The sequence below is a fragment of the Mauremys reevesii genome, linkage group 12 (assembly GCF_016161935.1).
Source record: "Mauremys reevesii isolate NIE-2019 linkage group 12, ASM1616193v1, whole genome shotgun sequence".
NCBI classification, from domain to species: Eukaryota; Metazoa; Chordata; order Testudines; family Geoemydidae; genus Mauremys; species Mauremys reevesii.
This window is the reverse complement of record NC_052634.1, coordinates 34705250-34726301: the sequence shown is the minus strand read 5'-3', so window position 1 is coordinate 34726301 and position 21052 is coordinate 34705250. Positions and strand designations below refer to the sequence as shown.

At 70.8% G+C, this 21052-nt stretch overlaps 2 non-coding genes and 5 pseudogenes across 2 annotated transcripts; all 7 read right to left on the bottom strand.

Moving 5' to 3' along the window:
- Positions 1-1670: 1670 nt before the first annotated feature.
- Positions 1671-1786, bottom strand: LOC120376212 (annotated as a pseudogene).
- A 2661-nt stretch (positions 1787-4447) lies between these two features.
- On the bottom strand, positions 4448-4566 carry LOC120376219. Its single transcript, XR_005587123.1, has one exon. It is a non-coding gene; the product is annotated as a 5S ribosomal RNA (ribosomal RNA).
- Positions 4567-7246: 2680 nt separating this feature from the next.
- LOC120376340 lies at positions 7247-7361 on the bottom strand (annotated as a pseudogene).
- Positions 7362-10013: 2652 nt separating this feature from the next.
- On the bottom strand, positions 10014-10129 carry LOC120376200 (annotated as a pseudogene).
- A 2684-nt stretch (positions 10130-12813) lies between these two features.
- Positions 12814-12927, bottom strand: LOC120376351 (annotated as a pseudogene).
- Positions 12928-15577: 2650 nt separating this feature from the next.
- Positions 15578-15692, bottom strand: LOC120376295 (annotated as a pseudogene).
- A 2631-nt stretch (positions 15693-18323) lies between these two features.
- Positions 18324-18442, bottom strand: LOC120375927. The gene has a single exon (XR_005586861.1). It is a non-coding gene; the product is annotated as a 5S ribosomal RNA (ribosomal RNA).
- Between the last annotated feature and the right edge of the window lie 2610 nt (positions 18443-21052).

The following is a 21052-nucleotide window of genomic DNA, read 5'->3' as shown; positions in this document are numbered from 1 at the left end:
GTGCCCGACGATCTCTCCGGCCGGCCATCAGGTCAACCCGGTTCTCCCTTCAGCGGCCGGGGCTCCGGGTTCACCTGGCGGCCCGTTGGCTCGCCGGCCAGCAGGTCACCCCATTGGTTTCGACGGGTTGACCTGGTGGCCGGTTTGCCTTCCGGGCCGGCGGTCCCCCCACACCGAGGGCAGGGCAGCACCGTTCCTCAGGACTTCCGAGGGGGGGCTTAATAGTCGACCCCGGGCAGGTCCGGGGCCGGCTTAATAGTCGAAACCCGGCAGCTCCGGGGCCGGCTTAATAGTCGACCCCCGGCAGGTCCGCGGTGGGGAGGCTTAACAGCCGTCCCCAGACTCTGCGGGGTGAGGCTTAACGGTCCTCCCCCGGGATCTCCGGGGCAGGCTTCCCTGTCGTCCCCCAGACACTCCGGGGTGAGGCTTAACGGTCCGGCCCCGGGCAGGTCCAAGGGGCCCGCTTAATAGCCGACCCCCGGCACGTCCGGGAGGAAATTTCTCAAAGTCCCTTCCCGACCTTTGGTTTCGACGGGTTGACCTGGAGGCGGGTCGGTCTCCCGGGCAGGGGAGTTTTTGAAAGTCCCTTGCCTGCCACCAGATCAACGCGGTTCTCCCTAGGGCCGTCGGAGCTCCGGGTTTACCTGGTGGCCGGGGACCGCTCAGGCCGGCCAGCAGGTCAACCCGGTTCTCCCTACGTCAGTCGGAGCTCCGGGTTTACCTGGTGGCCGCCTGCCGCTGCGGCCGCGCAGCAGGTCAACCCGGTTCTCCCTACGGCCGTCGGAGCTCCGGGTTTACCTGGTGGCCGGGGACCGCTGCGGCCGGCCAGCAGGTCAACCCGGTTCTCCCTACGGCCGTCGGAGCTCGGGGTTGACCTGGTGGCCGGGGACCGCTGCGGCCGGCCAGCAGGTCACCCCGGTTCTCCCCTTCGTCGGCCGGGGCTCCGGGTTGACCTGGCGGCCCGTCGGCTTTCCGGCCACCAGGCCACCCCTTTGGTTTCCACGGGTTGACCTGGTGGCCGGTTTGCCTTCCGGGCCGGCGGTCCCCCAACACCGAGGGCAGCGCAGCGCGGCTCCTCAGGACCTCCGAGGGGGGCTTAAGAGTCGAGCCCGGGCGGGTCCGGGGCCGGCTTAATAGTCGAGCCCGGGCGGGTCCGGGCCCGGCTTAATAGTCGATCCCCGGGCGGGTCCGGGGCCGGCTTAATAGTCGACCCCCCCCGGGCAGGTCCGGGGGGAGGCTCAACGGTCGTTCCCCCAGCAGTCCGGGGGGAAAGCTTAACAGTCGTTCCCCCAGACTCTGCGGGGTGAGGCTTAACGGTCCTCCCCCGGGATCTCCGGGGCAGGCTTCCCTGTCGTCCCCCAGACTCCGCGGGGTGAGGCTTAACGGTCCTCCCCCGGGATCTCCGGGGCAGGCTTCCCTGTCGTCCCCCAAACTCTGCGGGGTGAGGCTTGACGGTCCTCCCGAAGCAGTCCGGGGGTAAGCTTAACGGTCCTCCCCCAAACTCCTCGTCCGCCCATGGGCCCCGGGGGTGGGGGGTCCCCCCGAGGCTTCGGGAGCCGCGGGTCCTCCTCGGTGGTGGTGGTGGGGGGGACTCGGGAGCGAGGAGGGGGCCTTCGGGCCCCGCGTTCCTCCCTCCCGGAAAAGGAGGAGCCGGCGGGACCGGGAAAAGCTGCCTACGGCACCTGGGATTCCCAGGCGGTCACCCATCCAAGTACTAGCCAGGCCCGGGACGGTTTACCTTCCGAGATCGGACGGGATCGGGGCTTCGGTCGGTATGGCCGTAGGCACCCGGCTCCGAGCCTCCTCGCCGCTTCCCTCCACGGGCCCGAGCCAAACGGCCGGGAGGCAGTCCCGGCGCGGCGGGCAGGGCGCGCCGGGCGCTCGCCCGGCGGGTCCCGGTCTCGGCGGGGCGATCCGCTCCACGCCCGGAGCGTCCCAGCGGCTCCCGCCCGCCCGGGAGGACCCTGCCGGTGGCGCCCGGCCTGGGGACCCACGGTGCGAGGGGCGGGGAGAGGAGCCGTCCGATCGCCCACCGGAGAACAGGTCCACCGACCGGGTCGACCCGACGGCCGGTCGGTCGGTCTCGAGGTCATCTCAAGTTTGTCCACAGGAGGGCAGCACTGCGGCCGGGCAGCAGGTCAACCCGGTTCTCCCTACGGCCGTCGGAGCTCCGGGTTTACCTGGTGGCCGGGGACAGCTCAGGCCGGCCAGCAGGTCAACCCGGTTGTCCCTACGGCCGTCGGAGCTCCGGGTTTACCTGGTGGCCGGGGACCGCTCACGCCGGCCAACAGGTCAACCCGGTTCTCCCTACGTCCGTCGGAGCTCCGGGTTTACCTGGTGGCCGGCGACAGCTCAGGCCGGCCAGCAGGTCAACCCGGTTGTCCCTACGGCCGTCGGAGCTCCGGGTTTACCTGGTGGCCGAGGACCGCTGCTGCCGGGCAGCAGGTCAACCCGGTTCTCCCTACGTCCGTCGGAGCTCCGGGTTTACCTGGTGGCCGAGGACCGCTGCGGCCGGGCAGCAGGTCAACCCGGTTCTCCCTACGGCCGTCGGAGCTCCGGGTTTACCTGGTGGCCGGGGACCGCTGCGGCTGGGCAGCAGGTCAACCCGGTTCTCCCTCCGTCCGTCGGAGCTCCGGGTTTACCTGGTGGCCGAGGACCGCTGCTGCCGGGCAGCAGGTCAACCCGGTTCTCCCTACGGCCGTCGGAGCTCCGGGTTTACCTGGTGGCCGGCGATCTCGCCGGGCGGCCGCCACGTCAACCCGGTTCTCCCGCCGTCGTTCGGGGCCCCGGGTTTACCTGGTGCCCGACGATCTCTCCGGCCGGCCATCAGGTCAACCCGGTTCTCCCTTCAGCGGCCGGGGCTCCGGGTTCACCTGGCGGCCCGTTGGCTCGCCGGCCAGCAGGTCACCCCATTGGTTTCGACGGGTTGACCTGGTGGCCGGTTTGCCTTCCGGGCCGGCGGTCCCCACACCGAGGGCAGGGCAGCACCGTTCCTCAGGACTTCCGAGGGGGCTTAATAGTCGACCCGGGCAGGTCCGGGGCCGGCTTAATAGTCGAAACCGGCAGCTCGGGGCGGCAATAGTCGACCCCGGCAGGTCCGCGGTGGGAGGCTTAACAGCCGTCCCCAGACTCTGCGGGGTGAGGCTTAACGGTCCTCCCGGGATCTCGGGGCAGGCTTCCTGTCGTCCCCAGACACTCCGGGGTGAGGCTTAACGGTCCGGCCCGGGCAGGTCCAAGGGCCGGCTTAATAGCCGACCCCGGCACGTCCGGGAGAAATTTCTCAAAGTCCCTTCCCGACCTTTGGTTTCGACGGGTTGACCTGGAGGCGGGTCGGTCTCCCGGGCAGGGGAGTTTTTGAAAGTCCCTTGCCTGCCACCAGATCAACGCGGTTCTCCCTAGGGCCGTCGGAGCTCCGGGTTTACCTGGTGGCCGGGGACCGCTCAGGCCGGCCAGCAGGTCCACCCGTGACTAACTCCGTCAGTCGGAGCTCCGGGTTTACCTGGTGGCCGCCTGCCGCTGCGGCCGCGCAGCAGGTCAACCCGGTTCTCCCTACGGCCGTCGGAGCTCCGGGTTTACCTGGTGGCCGGGGACCGCTGCGGCCGGCCAGCAGGTCAACCCGGTTCTCCCTACGGCCGTCGGAGCTCGGGGTTGACCTGGTGGCCGGGGACCGCTGCGGCCGGCCAGCAGGTCACCCCGGTTCTCCCCTTCGTCGGCCGGGGCTCCGGGTTGACCTGGCGGCCCGTCGGCTTTCCGGCCACCAGGCCACCCCTTTGGTTTCCACGGGTTGACCTGGTGGCCGGTTTGCCTTCCGGGCCGGCGGTCCCCCAACACCGAGGGCAGCGCAGCGCGGCTCCTCAGGACCTCCGAGGGGGGCTTAAGAGTCGAGCCGGGCGGGTCGGGGCGGCTTAATAGTCGAGCCGGGCGGGTCGGGCCGGCTTAATAGTCGATCCCGGGCGGGTCCGGGCGGCTTAATAGTCGACCCCCCCCGGGCAGGTCCGGGGGGAGGCTCAACGGTCGTTCCCCCAGCAGTCCGGGGGGAAAGCTTAACAGTCGTTCCCCCAGACTCTGCGGGGTGAGGCTTAACGGTCCTCCCCCGGGATCTCCGGGGCAGGCTTCCCTGTCGTCCCCCAGACTCCGCGGGGTGAGGCTTAACGGTCCTCCCCCGGGATCTCCGGGGCAGGCTTCCCTGTCGTCCCCCAAACTCTGCGGGGTGAGGCTTGACGGTCCTCCCGAAGCAGTCCGGGGGTAAGCTTAACGGTCCTCCCCCAAACTCCTCGTCCGCCCATGGGCCCCGGGGGTGGGGGGTCCCCCCGAGGCTTCGGGAGCCGCGGGTCCTCCTCGGTGGTGGTGGTGGGGGGGACTCGGGAGCGAGGAGGGGGCCTTCGGGCCCCCGCCGCGGTTCCTCCCTCCCCGGAAAAGGAGGGAGCCGGCCGGGACCGGGAAAAGCTGCCTACGGCACCTGGGATTCCCAGGCGGTCACCCATCCAAGTACTAGCCAGGCCCGGGACGGTTTACCTTCCGAGATCGGACGGGATCGGGGGCTTTCGGTCCGGTATGGCCGTAGGCACCCGGCTCCGAGCCTCCTCGCCCGCTTCCCTCCACGGGCCCGAGCCAAACGGCCGGGAGGCAGTCCCCGGCCGCGGCCGGGCAGGGCGCGCCCCGGGCCGCTCGCCCGGCGGCCGGGTCCCGGTCTCGGCGGGGGGGCGATCCGCTCCCACGCCCCGGAGCGTCCCAGCGGCTCCCGCCCGCCCGGGAGGGACCCTGCCGGTGGCGCCCGGCCTGGGGGACCCACGGTGCGAGGGGCGGGGGAGAGGGGAGCCGTCCGATCGCCCACCCGGAGAACAGGTCCACCGACCGGGTCGACCCGACGGCCGGTCGGTCGGTCTCGAGGTCATCTCAAGTTTGTCCACAGGAGGGCAGCACTGCGGCCGGGCAGCAGGTCAACCCGGTTCTCCCTACGGCCGTCGGAGCTCCGGGTTTACCTGGTGGCCGGGGACAGCTCAGGCCGGCCAGCAGGTCAACCCGGTTGTCCCTACGGCCGTCGGAGCTCCGGGTTTACCTGGTGGCCGGGGACCGCTCACGCCGGCCAACAGGTCAACCCGGTTCTCCCTACGTCCGTCGGAGCTCCGGGTTTACCTGGTGGCCGGCGACAGCTCAGGCCGGCCAGCAGGTCAACCCGGTTGTCCCTACGGCCGTCGGAGCTCCGGGTTTACCTGGTGGCCGAGGACCGCTGCTGCCGGGCAGCAGGTCAACCCGGTTCTCCCTACGTCCGTCGGAGCTCCGGGTTTACCTGGTGGCCGAGGACCGCTGCGGCCGGGCAGCAGGTCAACCCGGTTCTCCCTACGGCCGTCGGAGCTCCGGGTTTACCTGGTGGCCGGGGACCGCTGCGGCTGGGCAGCAGGTCAACCCGGTTCTCCCTACGTCCGTCGGAGCTCCGGGTTTACCTGGTGGCCGAGGACCGCTGCTGCCGGGCAGCAGGTCAACCCGGTTCTCCCTTCGGCCGTCGGAGCTCCGGGTTTACCTGGTGGCCGGCGATCTCGCCGGGCGGCCGCCACGTCAACCCGGTTCTCCCGCCGTCGTTCGGGGCCCCGGGTTTACCTGGTGCCCGACGATCTCTCCGGCCGGCCATCAGGTCAACCCGGTTCTCCCTTCAGCGGCCGGGGCTCCGGGTTCACCTGGCGGCCCGTTGGCTCGCCGGCCAGCAGGTCACCCCATTGGTTTCGACGGGTTGACCTGGTGGCCGGTTTGCCTTCCGGGCCGGCGGTCCCCCCACACCGAGGGCAGGGCAGCACCGTTCCTCAGGACTTCCGAGGGGGGGCTTAATAGTCGACCCCGGGCAGGTCCGGGGCCGGCTTAATAGTCGAAACCCGGCAGCTCCGGGGCCGGCTTAATAGTCGACCCCCGGCAGGTCCGCGGTGGGGAGGCTTAACAGCCGTCCCCCAGACTCTGCGGGTGAGGCTTAACGGTCCTCCCCGGGATCTCGGGGCAGGCTTCCTGTCGTCCCCAGACACTCCGGGGTGAGGCTTAACGGTCCGGCCCGGGCAGGTCCAAGGGCCGGCAATAGCCGACCCCCGGCACGTCCGGGAGGAAATTTCTCAAAGTCCCTTCCCGACCTTTGGTTTCGACGGGTTGACCTGGAGGCGGGTCGGTCTCCCGGGCAGGGGAGTTTTTGAAAGTCCCTTGCCTGCCACCAGATCAACGCGGTTCTCCCTAGGGCCGTCGGAGCTCCGGGTTTACCTGGTGGCCGGGGACCGCTCAGGCCGGCCAGCAGGTCAACCCGGTTCTCCCTACGTCAGTCGGAGCTCCGGGTTTACCTGGTGGCCGCCTGCCGCTGCGGCCGCGCAGCAGGTCAACCCGGTTCTCCCTACGGCCGTCGGAGCTCCGGGTTTACCTGGTGGCCGGGGACCGCTGCGGCCGGCCAGCAGGTCAACCCGGTTCTCCCTACGGCCGTCGGAGCTCGGGGTTGACCTGGTGGCCGGGGACCGCTGCGGCCGGCCAGCAGGTCCCCCCGGTTCTCCCCTTCGTCGGCCGGGGCTCCGGGTTGACCTGGCGGCCCGTCGGCTTTCCGGCCACCAGGCCACCCCTTTGGTTTCCACGGGTTGACCTGGTGGCCGGTTTGCCTTCCGGGCCGGCGGTCCCCCAACACCGAGGGCAGCGCAGCGCGGCTCCTCAGGACCTCCGAGGGGGGCTTAAGAGTCGAGCCCGGGCGGGTCCGGGGCCGGCTTAATAGTCGAGCCCGGGCGGGTCCGGGCCGGCTTAATAGTCGATCCCGGGCGGGTCGGGGCGGCTTAATAGTCGACCCCGGGCAGGTCCGGGGAGGCTCAACGGTCGTTCCCCAGCAGTCCGGGGGAAAGCAACAGTCGTTCCCCAGACTCTGCGGGGTGAGGCTTAACGGTCCTCCCGGGATCTCGGGGCAGGCTTCCTGTCGTCCCCAGACTCCGCGCGGGGTGAGGCTTAACGGTCCTCCCGGGATCTCCGGGGCAGGCTTCCCTGTCGTCCCCCAAACTCTGCGGGGTGAGGCTTGACGGTCCTCCCGAAGCAGTCCGGGGGTAAGCTTAACGGTCCTCCCCCAAACTCCTCGTCCGCCCATGGGCCCCGGGGGTGGGGGGTCCCCCCGAGGCTTCGGGAGCCGCGGGTCCTCCTCGGTGGTGGTGGGGGGGACTCGGGAGCGAGGAGGGGGCCTTCGGGCCCCCGCCGCGGTTCCTCCCTCCCCGGAAAGGAGGAGCCGGCCGGGACCGGGAAAAGCTGCCTCGGCACCTGGGATTCCCAGGCGGTCACCCATCCAAGTACTAGCCAGGCCGGGACGGTTTACCTTCCGAGATCGGACGGGATCGGGGCTTTCGGTCGGTATGGCCGTAGGCACCGGCTCGAGCCTCCTCGCCGCTTCCCTCCACGGGCCCGAGCCAAACGGCCGGGAGGCAGTCCCGGCCGCGGCGGGCAGGGCGCGCCCGGGCCGCTCGCCCGGCGGCGGGTCCCGGTCTCGGCGGGGCGATCCGCTCCCACGCCCGGGCGTCCCAGCGGCTCCCGCCCGCCCGGGAGGGACCCTGCCGGTGGCGCCCGGCCTGGGGGACCCACGGTGCGAGGGGCGGGGGAGAGGGGAGCCGTCCGATCGCCCACCCGGAGAACAGGTCCACCGACCGGGTCGACCCGACGGCCGGTCGGTCGGTCTCGAGGTCATCTCAAGTTTGTCCACAGGAGGGCAGCACTGCGGCCGGGCAGCAGGTCAACCCGGTTCTCCCTACGGCCGTCGGAGCTCCGGGTTTACCTGGTGGCCGGGGACAGCTCAGGCCGGCCAGCAGGTCAACCCGGTTGTCCCTACGGCCGTCGGAGCTCCGGGTTTACCTGGTGGCCGGGGACCGCTCACGCCGGCCAACAGGTCAACCCGGTTCTCCCTACGTCCGTCGGAGCTCCGGGTTTACCTGGTGGCCGGCGACAGCTCAGGCCGGCCAGCAGGTCAACCCGGTTGTCCCTACGGCCGTCGGAGCTCCGGGTTTACCTGGTGGCCGAGGACCGCTGCTGCCGGGCAGCAGGTCAACCCGGTTCTCCCTACGTCCGTCGGAGCTCCGGGTTTACCTGGTGGCCGAGGACCGCTGCGGCCGGGCAGCAGGTCAACCCGGTTCTCCCTACGGCCGTCGGAGCTCCGGGTTTACCTGGTGGCCGGGGACCGCTGCGGCTGGGCAGCAGGTCAACCCGGTTCTCCCTACGTCCGTCGGAGCTCCGGGTTTACCTGGTGGCCGAGGACCGCTGCTGCCGGGCAGCAGGTCAACCCGTTTCTCCCTTCGGCCGTCGGAGCTCCGGGTTTACCTGGTGGCCGGCGATCTCGCCGGGCGGCCGCCACGTCAACCCGGTTCTCCCGCCGTCGTTCGGGGCCCCGGGTTTACCTGGTGCCCGACGATCTCTCCGGCCGGCCATCAGGTCAACCCGGTTCTCCCTTCAGCGGCCGGGGCTCCGGGTTCACCTGGCGGCCCGTTGGCTCGCCGGCCAGCAGGTCACCCCATTGGTTTCGACGGGTTGACCTGGTGGCCGGTTTGCCTTCCGGGCCGGCGGTCCCCCCACACCGAGGGCAGGGCAGCACCGTTCCTCAGGACTTCCGAGGGGGGGCTTAATAGTCGACCCCGGGCAGGTCCAGGGCGGCTTAATAGTCGAAACCGGCAGCTCGGGGCGGCTTAATAGTCGACCCCGGCAGGTCCGCGGTGGGAGGCTTAACAGCCGTCCCCAGACTCTGCGGGGTGAGGCTTAACGGTCCTCCCGGGATCTCGGGGCAGGCTTCCTGTCGTCCCCAGACACTCCGGGGTGAGGCTTAACGGTCCGGCCCGGGCAGGTCCAAGGGGCCGGCAATAGCCGACCCCGGCACGTCCGGGAGAAATTTCTCAAAGTCCCTTCCCGACCTTTGGTTTCGACGGGTTGACCTGGAGGCGGGTCGGTCTCCCGGGCAGGGGAGTTTTTGAAAGTCCCTTGCCTGCCACCAGATCAACGCGGTTCTCCCTAGGGCCGTCGGAGCTCCGGGTTTACCTGGTGGCCGGGGACCGCTCAGGCCGGCCAGCAGGTCAACCCGGTTCTCCTACGTCAGTCGGAGCTCCGGGTTTACCTGGTGGCCGCCTGCCGCTGCGGCCGCGCAGCAGGTCAACCCGGTTCTCCCTACGGCCGTCGGAGCTCCGGGTTTACCTGGTGGCCGGGGACCGCTGCGGCCGGCCAGCAGGTCAACCCGGTTCTCCCTACGGCCGTCGGAGCTCGGGGTTGACCTGGTGGCCGGGGACCGCTGCGGCCGGCCAGCAGGTCACCCCGTTCTCCCCTTCGTCGGCCGGGGCTCCGGGTTGACCAGGCGGCCCGTCGGCTTTCCGGCCACCAGGCCACCTTTGGTTTCCACGGGTTGACCTGGTGGCCGGTTTGCCTTCGGGCGGCGGTCCCCAACACCGAGGGCAGCGCAGCGCGGCTCCTCAGGACCTCCGAGGGGCTTAAGAGTCGAGCCGGGCGGGTCGGGGCGGCTTAATAGTCGAGCCCGGGCGGGTCCGGGCCCGGCTTAATAGTCGCTCCCCGGGCGGGTCGGGGCGGCAATAGTCGACCCCGGGCAGGTCCGGGGGGAGGCTCAACGGTCGTTCCCCCAGCAGTCCGGGGAAAGCAACAGTCGTTCCCCCAGACTCTGCGGGGTGAGGCTTAACGGTCCTCCCCCGGGATCTCCGGGGCAGGCTTCCCTGTCGTCCCCCAGACTCCGCGGGGTGAGGCTTAACGGTCCTCCCCCGGGATCTCCGGGTAAGGCTTCACTGTGGTCCCCGACACTCTGCGGGGTGAGGCTTGACGGTCCTCCCGAAGCAGTCCGGGGGTAAGCTTAACGGTCCTCCCCCAAACTCCTCGTCCGCCCATGGGCCCCGGGGGTGGGGGGTCCCCCCGAGGCTTCGGGAGCCGCGGGTCCTCCTCGGTGGTGGTGGTGGGGACTCGGGAGCGAGGAGGGGGCCTTGGGCCCCCGCGCGGTTCCTCCCTCCCGGAAAGGAGGAGCCGGCCGGGACGGGAAAAGCTGCCTACGGCACCTGGGATTCCCAGGCGGTCACCCATCCAAGTACTAGCCAGGCCCGGGACGGTTTACCTTCCGAGATCGGACGGGATCGGGGCTTCGGTCGGTATGGCCGTAGGCACCCGGCTCGAGCCTCCTCGCCGCTTCCCTCCACGGGCCCGAGCCAAACGGCCGGGAGGCAGTCCCCGGCCGCGGCCGGGCAGGGCGCGCCCCGGGCCGCTCGCCCGGCGGCCGGGTCCCGGTCTCGGCGGGGGGGCGATCCGCTCCCACGCCCCGGAGCGTCCCAGCGGCTCCCGCCCGCCCGGGAGGGACCCTGCCGGTGGCGCCCGGCCTGGGGGACCCACGGTGCGAGGGGCGGGGGAGAGGGGAGCCGTCCGATCGCCCACCGGAGAACAGGTCCACCGACCGGGTCGACCCGGCGGTCGGTCGGTCTCGAGGTCATCTCAAGTTTGTCCACAGGAGGGCAGCACTGCGGCCGGGCAGCAGGTCAACCCGGTTCTCCTACGGCCGTCGGAGCTCCGGGTTTACCTGGTGGCCGGGGACAGCTCAGGCCGGCCAGCAGGTCAACCCGGTTGTCCCTACGGCCGTCGGAGCTCCGGGTTTACCTGGTGGCCGGGGACCGCTCACGCCGGCCAACAGGTCAACCCGGTTCTCCCTACGTCCGTCGGAGCTCCGGGTTTACCTGGTGGCCGGCGACAGCTCAGGCCGGCCAGCAGGTCAACCCGGTTGTCCCTACGGCCGTCGGAGCTCCGGGTTTACCTGGTGGCCGAGGACCGCTGCTGCCGGGCAGCAGGTCAACCAGTTCTCCCTACGTCCGTCGGAGCTCCGGGTTTACCTGGTGGCCGAGGACCGCTGCGGCCGGGCAGCAGGTCAACCCGGTTCTCCCTACGGCCGTCGGAGCTCCGGGTTTACCTGGTGGCCGGGGACCGCTGCGGCTGGGCAGCAGGTCAACCCGGTTCTCCCTACGTCCGTCGGAGCTCCGGGTTTACCTGGTGGCCGAGGACCGCTGCTGCCGGGCAGCAGGTCAACCCGGTTCTCCCTTCGGCCGTCGGAGCTCCGGGTTTACCTGGTGGCCGGCGATCTCGCCGGGCGGCCGCCACGTCAACCCGGTTCTCCCGCCGTCGTTCGGGGCCCCGGGTTTACCTGGTGCCCGACGATCTCTCCGGCCGGCCATCAGGTCAACCCGGTTCTCCCTTCAGCGGCCGGGGCTCCGGGTTCACCTGGCGGCCCGTTGGCTCGCCGGCCAGCAGGTCACCCCATTGGTTTCGACGGGTTGACCTGGTGGCCGGTTTGCCTTCCGGGCCGGCGGTCCCCCCACACCGAGGGCAGGGCAGCACCGTTCCTCAGGACTTCCGAGGGGGGGCTTAATAGTCGACCCCGGGCAGGTCCGGGGCGGCTTTAAAGTCGAAACCCGCCAGCTCGGGGCGGCAATAGTCGACCCCCGGCAGGTCCGCGGTGGGGAGGCTTAACAGCCGTCCCCCAGACTCTGCGGGGTGAGGCTTAACGGTCCTCCCCCGGGATCTCCGGGGCAGGCTTCCCTGTCGTCCCCCAGACACTCCGGGGTGAGGCTTAACGGTCCGGCCCCGGGCAGGTCCAAGGGGCCCGCTTAATAGCCGACCCCCGGCACGTCCGGGAGGAAATTTCTCAAAGTCCCTTCCCGACCTTTGGTTTCGACGGGTTGACCTGGAGGCGGGTCGGTCTCCCGGGCAGGGGAGTTTTTGAAAGTCCCTTGCCTGCCACCAGATCAACGCGGTTCTCCCTAGGGCCGTCGGAGCTCCGGGTTTACCTGGTGGCCGGGGACCGCTCAGGCCGGCCAGCAGGTCAACCCGGTTCTCCTACGTCAGTCGGAGCTCCGGGTTTACCTGGTGGCCGCCTGCCGCTGCGGCCGCGCAGCAGGTCAACCCGGTTCTCCCTACGGCCGTCGGAGCTCCGGGTTTACCTGGTGGCCGGGGACCGCTGCGGCCGGCCAGCAGGTCAACCCGGTTCTCCCTACGGCCGTCGGAGCTCGGGGTTGACCTGGTGGCCGGGGACCGCTGCGGCCGGCCAGCAGGTCACCCCGGTTCTCCCCTTCGTCGGCCGGGGCTCCGGGTTGACCTGGCGGCCCGTCGGCTTTCCGGCCACCAGGCCACCCCTTTGGTTTCCACGGGTTGACCTGGTGGCCGGTTTGCCTTCCGGGCCGGCGGTCCCCCAACACCGAGGGCAGCGCAGCGCGGCTCCTCAGGACCTCCGAGGGGGGCTTAAGAGTCGAGCCCGGGCGGGTCCGGGGCCGGCTTAATAGTCGAGCCCGGGCGGGTCCGGGCCCGGCTTAATAGTCGATCCCCGGGCGGGTCCGGGGCCGGCTTAATAGTCGACCCCCCCCGGGCAGGTCCGGGGGGAGGCTCAACGGTCGTTCCCCCAGCAGTCCGGGGGGAAAGCTTAACAGTCGTTCCCCCAGACTCTGCGGGGTGAGGCTTAACGGTCCTCCCCCGGGATCTCCGGGGCAGGCTTCCCTGTCGTCCCCCAGACTCCGCGGGGTGAGGCTTAACGGTCCTCCCCCGGGATCTCCGGGGCAGGCTTCCCTGTCGTCCCCCAAACTCTGCGGGGTGAGGCTTGACGGTCCTCCCGAAGCAGTCCGGGGTAAGCTTAACGGTCCTCCCCAAACTCCTCGTCCGCCCATGGGCCCCGGGGTGGGGTCCCCCGAGGCTTGGGGCCGCGGGTCCTCCTCGGTGGTGGTGGTGGGGACTCGGGAGCGAGGAGGGGGCCTTGGGCCCCCGCGCGGTTCCTCCCTCCCGGAAAAGGAGGAGCCGGCCGGGACCGGGAAAAGCTGCCTCGGCACCTGGGATTCCCAGGCGGTCACCCATCCAAGTACTAGCCAGGCCGGGACGGTTTACCTTCCGAGATCGGACGGGATCGGGGCTTCGGTCGGTATGGCCGTAGGCACCCGGCTCCGAGCCTCCTCGCCCGCTTCCCTCCACGGGCCCGAGCCAAACGGCCGGGAGGCAGTCCCGGCCGCGGCGGGCAGGGCGCGCCGGGCGCTCGCCCGGCGGCCGGGTCCCGGTCTCGGCGGGCGATCCGCTCCCACGCCCGGAGCGTCCCAGCGGCTCCCGCCCGCCGGGAGGACCCTGCCGGTGGCGCCCGGCCTGGGGACCCACGGTGCGAGGCGGGGAGAGGGAGCCGTCCGATCGCCCACCGGAGAACAGGTCCACCGACCGGGTCGACCCGACGGCGGTCGGTCGGTCTCGAGGTCATCTCAAGTTTGTCCACAGGAGGGCAGCACTGCGGCCGGGCAGCAGGTCAACCCGGTTCTCCCTACGGCCGTCGGAGCTCCGGGTTTACCTGGTGGCCGGGGACAGCTCAGGCCGGCCAGCAGGTCAACCCGGTTGTCCCTACGGCCGTCGGAGCTCCGGGTTTACCTGGTGGCCGGGGACCGCTCACGCCGGCCAACAGGTCAACCCGGTTCTCCCTACGTCCGTCGGAGCTCCGGGTTTACCTGGTGGCCGGCGACAGCTCAGGCCGGCCAGCAGGTCAACCCGGTTGTCCCTACGGCCGTCGGAGCTCCGGGTTTACCTGGTGGCCGAGGACCGCTGCTGCCGGGCAGCAGGTCAACCCGGTTCTCCCTACGTCCGTCGGAGCTCCGGGTTTACCTGGTGGCCGAGGACCGCTGCGGCCGGGCAGCAGGTCAACCCGGTTCTCCCTACGGCCGTCGGAGCTCCGGGTTTACCTGGTGGCCGGGGACCGCTGCGGCTGGGCAGCAGGTCAACCCGGTTCTCCCTACGTCCGTCGGAGCTCCGGGTTTACCTGGTGGCCGAGGACCGCTGCTGCCGGGCAGCAGGTCAACCCGGTTCTCCCTTCGGCCGTCGGAGCTCCGGGTTTACCTGGTGGCCGGCGATCTCGCCGGGCGGCCGCCACGTCAACCCGGTTCTCCCGCCGTCGTTCGGGGCCCCGGGTTTACCTGGTGCCCGACGATCTCTCCGGCCGGCCATCAGGTCAACCCGGTTCTCCCTTCAGCGGCCGGGGCTCCGGGTTCACCTGGCGGCCCGTTGGCTCGCCGGCCAGCAGGTCACCCCATTGGTTTCGACGGGTTGACCTGGTGGCCGGTTTGCCTTCCGGGCCGGCGGTCCCCCCACACCGAGGGCAGGGCAGCACCGTTCCTCAGGACTTCCGAGGGGGGGCTTAATAGTCGACCCGGGCAGGTCGGGGCGGCTGAATAGTCGAAACCCGGCAGCTCCGGGGCCGGCTTAATAGTCGACCCCCGGCAGGTCCGCGGTGGGGAGGCTTAACAGCCGTCCCCCAGACTCTGCGGGGTGAGGCTTAACGGTCCTCCCCCGGGATCTCCGGGGCAGGCTTCCCTGTCGTCCCCCAGACACTCCGGGGTGAGGCTTAACGGTCCGGCCCCGGGCAGGTCCAAGGGGCCCGCTTAATAGCCGACCCCCGGCACGTCCGGGAGGAAATTTCTCAAAGTCCCTTCCCGACCTTTGGTTTCGACGGGTTGACCTGGAGGCGGGTCGGTCTCCCGGGCAGGGGAGTTTTTGAAAGTCCCTTGCCTGCCACCAGATCAACGCGGTTCTCCCTAGGGCCGTCGGAGCTCCGGGTTTACCTGGTGGCCGGGGACCGCTCAGGCCGGCCAGCAGGTCAACCCGGTTCTCCCTACGTCAGTCGGAGCTCCGGGTTTACCTGGTGGCCGCCTGCCGCTGCGGCCGCGCAGCAGGTCAACCCGGTTCTCCCTACGGCCGTCGGAGCTCCGGGTTTACCTGGTGGCCGGGGACCGCTGCGGCCGGCCAGCAGGTCAACCCGGTTCTCCTACGGCCGTCGGAGCTCGGGGTTGACCTGGTGGCCGGGGACCGCTGCGGCCGGCCAGCAGGTCACCCCGGTTCTCCCCTTCGTCGGCCGGGGCTCCGGGTTGACCTGGCGGCCCGTCGGCTTTCCGGCCACCAGGCCACCTTTGGTTTCCACGGGTTGACCTGGTGGCCGGTTTGCCTTCGGGCGGCGGTCCCCAACACCGAGGGCAGCGCAGCGCGGCTCCTCAGGACCTCCGAGGGGGCTTAAGAGTCGAGCCGGGCGGGTCGGGGCCGGCTTAATAGTCGAGCCGGGCGGGTCGGGCCGGCTTAATAGTCGATCCCGGGCGGGTCGGGGCGGCTTAATAGTCGACCCGGGCAGGTCGGGGAGGCTCAACGGTCGTTCCCCAGCAGTCGGGGAAAGCAACAGTCGTTCCCCAGACTCTGCGGGGTGAGGCTTAACGGTCCTCCCGGGATCTCGGGGCAGGCTTCCTGTCGTCCCCAGACTCCGCGGGGTGAGGCTTAACGGTCCTCCCGGGATCTCCGGGCAGGCTTCCTGTCGTCCCCCAAACTCTGCGGGGTGAGGCTTGACGGTCCTCCCGAAGCAGTCCGGGGGTAAGCTTAACGGTCCTCCCCCAAACTCCTCGTCCGCCCATGGGCCCCGGGGGTGGGGGGTCCCCCCGAGGCTTCGGGAGCCGCGGGTCCTCCTCGGTGGTGGTGGGGGGGACGCGGGAGCGTGGTGGGGGCCTTCGGGCCCCCGCCGCGGTTCCTCCCTCCCCGGAAAAGGAGGGAGCCGGCCGGGACCGGGAAAAGCTGCCTACGGCACCTGGGATTCCCAGGCGGTCACCGTCCAAGTACTAGCCAGGCCGGGACGGTTTACCTTCCGAGATCGGACGGGATCGGGGCTTCGGTCCGGTATGGCCGTAGGCACCCGGCTCGAGCCTCCTCGCCGCTTCCCTCCACGGGCCCGAGCCAAACGGCCGGGAGGCAGTCCCGGCCGCGGCCGGGCAGGGCGCGCCCGGCCGCTCGCCCGGCGGCGGGTCCCGGTCTCGGCGGGGCGATCCGCTCCCACGCCCGGGCGTCCCAGCGGCTCCCGCCCGCCCGGGAGGACCCTGCCGGTGGCGCCCGGCCTGGGGACCCACGGTGCGAGGCGGGGAGAGGAGCCGTCCGATCGCCCACCGGAGAACAGGTCCACCGACCGGGTCGACCCGACGGCCGGTCGGTCTCGAGGTCATCTCAAGTTTGTCCACAGGAGGGCAGCACTGCGGCCGGGCAGCAGGTCAACCCGGTTCTCCCTACGGCCGTCGGAGCTCCGGGTTTACCTGGTGGCCGGGGACAGCTCAGGCCGGCCAGCAGGTCAACCCGGTTGTCCCTACGGCCGTCGGAGCTCCGGGTTTACCTGGTGGCCGGGGACCGCTCACGCCGGCCAACAGGTCAACCCGGTTCTCCCTACGTCCGTCGGAGCTCCGGGTTTACCTGGTGGCCGGCGACAGCTCAGGCCGGCCAGCAGGTCAACCCGGTTGTCCCTACGGCCGTCGGAGCTCCGGGTTTACCTGGTGGCCGAGGACCGCTGCTGCCGGGCAGCAGGTCAACCCGGTTCTCCCTACGTCCGTCGGAGCTCCGGGTTTACCTGGTGGCCGAGGACCGCTGCGGCCGGGCAGCAGGTCAACCCGGTTCTCCCTACGGCCGTCGGAGCTCCGGGTTTACCTGGTGGCCGGGGACCGCTGCGGCTGGGCAGCAGGTCAACCCGGTTCTCCCTACGTCCGTCGGAGCTCCGGGTTTACCTGGTGGCCGAGGACCGCTGCTGCCGGGCAGCAGGTCAACCCGGTTCTCCCTTCGGCCGTCGGAGCTCCGGGTTTACCTGGTGGCCGGCGATCTCGCCGGGCGGCCGCCACGTCAACCCGGTTCTCCCGCCGTCGTTCGGGGCCCCGGGTTTACCTGGTGCCCGACGATCTCTCCGGCCGGCCATCAGGTCAACCCGGTTCTCCCTTCAGCGGCCGGGGCTCCGGGTTCACCTGGCGGCCCGTTGGCTCGCCGGCCAGCAGGTCACCCCATTGGTTTCGACGGGTTGACCTGGTGGCCGGTTTGCCTTCCGGGCCGGCGGTCCCCCCACACCGAGGGCAGGGCAGCACCGTTCCTCAGGACTTCCGAGGGGGGGCTTAATAGTCGAAACCCGGCAGCTCCGGGGCCGGCTTAATAGTCGACCCCCGGCAGGTCCGCGGTGGGGAGGCTTAACAGCCGTCCCCCAGACTCTGCGGGGTGAGGCTTAACGGTCCTCCCCCGGGATCTCCGGGGCAGGCTTCCCTGTCGTCCCCCAGACACTCCGGGGTGAGGCTTAACGGTCCGGCCCCGGGCAGGTCCAAGGGCCGGCAATAGCCGACCCCCGGCACGTCCGGGAGGAAATTTCTCAAAGTCCCTTCCCGACCTTTGGTTTCGACGGGTTGACCTGGAGGCGGGTCGGTCTCCCGGGCAGGGGAGTTTTTGAAAGTCCCTTGCCTGCCACCAGATCAACGCGGTTCTCCCTAGGGCCGTCGGAGCTCCGGGTTTACCTGGTGGCCGGGGACCGCTCAGGCCGGCCAGCAGGTCAACCCGGTTCTCCCTACGTCAGTCGGAGCTCCGGGTTTACCTGGTGGCCGCCTGCCGCTGCGGCCGCGCAGCAGGTCAACCCGGTTCTCCCTACGGCCGTCGGAGCTCCGGGTTTACCTGGTGGCCGGGGACCGCTGCGGCCGGCCAGCAGGTCAACCCGGTTCTCCCTACGGCCGTCGGAGCTCGGGGTTGACCTGGTGGCCGGGGACCGCTGCGGCCGGCCAGCAGGTCACCCCGGTTCTCCCCTTCGTCGGCCGGGGCTCCGGGTTGACCTGGCGGCCCGTCGGCTTTCCGGCCACCAGGCCACCCCTTTGGTTTCCACGGGTTGACCTGGTGGCCGGTTTGCCTTCCGGGCCGGCGGTCCCCCAACACCGAGGGCAGCGCAGCGCGGCTCCTCAGGACCTCCGAGGGGGGCTTAAGAGTCGAGCCCGGGCGGGTCCGGGGCCGGCTTAATAGTCGAGCCCGGGCGGGTCCGGGCCCGGCTTAATAGTCGATCCCCGGGCGGGTCCGGGGCCGGCTTAATAGTCGAGCCCGGGCGGGTCCGGGGAGGCTCAACGGTCGTTCCCCAGCAGTCCGGGGAAAGCAACAGTCGTTCCCCAGACTCTGCGGGGTGAGGCTTAACGGTCCTCCCGGGATCTCGGGGCAGGCTTCCTGTCGTCCCCAGACTCCGCGGGGTGAGGCTTAACGGTCCTCCCGGGATCTCCGGGCAGGCTTCCTGTCGTCCCCCAAACTCTGCGGGGTGAGGCTTGACGGTCCTCCCGAAGCAGTCCGGGGGTAAGCTTAACGGTCCTCCCCCAAACTCCTCGTCCGCCCATGGGCCCCGGGGGTGGGGGGTCCCCCCGAGGCTTCGGGAGCCGCGGGTCCTCCTCGGTGGTGGTGGTGGGGGGGACTCGGGAGCGAGGAGGGGGCCTTCGGGCCCCCGCCGCGGTTCCTCCCTCCCGGAAAAGGAGGAGCCGGCCGGGACCGGGAAAAGCTGCCTACGGCACCTGGGATTCCCAGGCGGTCACCCATCCAAGTACTAGCCAGGCCCGGGACGGTTTACCTTCCGAGATCGGACGGGATCGGGGGCTTTCGGTCCGGTATGGCCGTAGGCACCCGGCTCGAGCCTCCTCGCCGCTTCCCTCCACGGGCCCGAGCCAAACGGCCGGGAGGCAGTCCCGGCGCGGCCGGGCAGGGCGCGCCCGGCCGCTCGCCCGGCGGGTCCCGGTCTCGGCGGGCGATCCGCTCCCACGCCCGGAGCGTCCCAGCGGCTCCCGCCCGCCCGGGAGGACCCTGCCGGTGGCGCCCGGCCTGGGGACCCACGGTGCGAGGCGGGAGAGGAGCCGTCCGATCGCCCACCGGAGAACAGGTCCACCGACCGGGTCGACCCGACGGCCGGTCGGTCGGTCTCGAGGTCATCTCAAGTTTGTCCACAGGAGGGCAGCACTGCGGCCGGGCAGCAGGTCAACCCGGTTCTCCCTACGGCCGTCGGAGCTCCGGGTTTACCTGGTGGCCGGGGACAGCTCAGGCCGGCCAGCAGGTCAACCCGGTTGTCCCTACGGCCGTCGGAGCTCCGGGTTTACCTGGTGGCCGGGGACCGCTCACGCCGGCCAACAGGTCAACCCGGTTCTCCCTACGTCCGTCGGAGCTCCGGGTTTACCTGGTGGCCGGCGACAGCTCAGGCCGGCCAGCAGGTCAACCCGGTTGTCCCTACGGCCGTCGGAGCTCCGGGTTTACCTGGTGGCCGAGGACCGCTGCTGCCGGGCAGCAGGTCAACCCGGTTCTCCCTACGTCCGTCGGAGCTCCGGGTTTACCTGGTGGCCGAGGACCGCTGCGGCCGGGCAGCAGGTCAACCCGGTTCTCCCTACGGCCGTCGGAGCTCCGGGTTTACCTGGTGGCCGGGGACCGCTGCGGCTGGGCAGCAGGTCAACCCGGTTCTCCCTACGTCCGTCGGAGCTCCGGGTTTACCTGGTGGCCGAGGACCGCTGCTGCCGGGCAGCAGGTCCACCCGGTCCTCCCTCCGGCCGTCGGAGCTCCGGGTTTACCTGGTGGCCGGCGATCTCGCCGGGCGGCCGCCACGTCAACCCGGTTCTCCCGCCGTCGTTCGGGGCCCCGGGTTTACCTGGTGCCCGACGATCTCTCCGGCCGGCCATCAGGTCAACCCGGTTCTCCCTTCAGCGGCCGGGGCTCCGGGTTCACCTGGCGGCCCGTTGGCTCGCCGGCCAGCAGGTCACCCCATTGGTTTCGACGGGTTGACCTGGTGGCCGGTTTGCCTTCGGGCGGCGGTCCCCACACCGAGGGCAGGGCAGCACCGTTCCTCAGGACTTCCGAGGGGGCTTAATAGTCGACCCGGGCAGGTCCGGGGCCGGCTTAATAGTCGAAACCGGCAGCTCCGGGGCGGCTTAATAGTCGACCCCGGCAGGTCCGCGGTGGGAGGCTTAACAGCCGTCCCCAGACTCTGCGGGGTGAGGCTTAACGGTCCTCCCGGGATCTCGGGGCAGGCTTCCTGTCGTCCCCAGACACTCCGGGGTGAGGCTTAACGGTCCGGCCCGGGCAGGTCCAAGGGCCGGCAATAGCCGACCCCCGGCACGTCCGGGAGGAAATTTCTCAAAGTCCCTTCCCGACCTTTGGTTTCGACGGGTTGACCTGGAGGCGGGTCGGTCTCCCGGGCAGGGGAGTTTTTCAAAGTCCCTTGCCTGCCACCAGATCAACGCGGTTCTCCCTAGGGCCGTCGGAGCTCCGGGTTTACCTGGTGGCCGGGGACCGCTCAGGCCGGCCAGCAGGTCAACCCGGTTCTCCCTCCGTCAGTCGGAGCTCCGGGTTTACCTGGTGGCCGCCTGCCGCTGCGGCCGCGCAGCAGGTCAACCCGGTTCTCCCTACGGCCGTCGGAGCTCCGGGTTTACCTGGTGGCCGGGGACCGCTGCGGCCGGCCAGCAGGTCAACCCGGTTCTCCCCTTCGTCGGCCGGGGCTCCGGGTTGACCTGGCGGCCCGTCGGCTTTCCGGCCACCAGGCCACCCCTTTGGTTTCCACGGGTTGACCTGGTGGCCGGTTTGCCTTCCGGGCCGGCGGTCCCCCAACACCGAGGGCAGCGCAGCGCGGCTCCTCAGGACCTCCGAGGGGGGCTTAAGAGTCGAGCCCGGGCGGGTCCGGGGCCGGCTTAATAGTCGAGCCCGGGCGGGTCCGGGCCCGGCTTAATAGTCGATCCCCGGCGGGTCCGTGGCCGGCTTAATAGTCGACCCCCGGCAGGTCCGCGGCGGGGAGGCTCAACAGCCGTCCCCCAGACTCTGCGGGGTCTGGCTTAACGGTCCTCCCCCGGGATCTCCGGGGCAGGCTTCCCTGTCGTCCCCCAGACTCTCCGGGGTGAGGCTTAACGGTCCGGCCCCGGGCAGGTCTAGTCGAGCCCCGGAAGGTCCGGGAGGAAATGACTCAAAGTCCCTTCCCGACCACCCGGTCCAACCCTTTGGTTTCGCCGGGTTGACCTGGTGGCCGGTTTGTTTCCCGGGCAGGGGATTTTTTTTCAAAGTCCCCTGCCTGCCACCAGGTCAACCCGGTTCTCCCTACGGCCGTCGGAGCTCCGGGTTTACCTGGTGGCCGGCGATCTCTCCGGTCGGCCACCAGGTCAACCCGGTTCTCCCTTCGTCTTCCGGGGCTCCGGGTTTACCTGGTGGCCGGCTATCTCTCCGGGCGGAAAGTCACTCTCCGCGGCCGAGTTGGGTGAGCCCT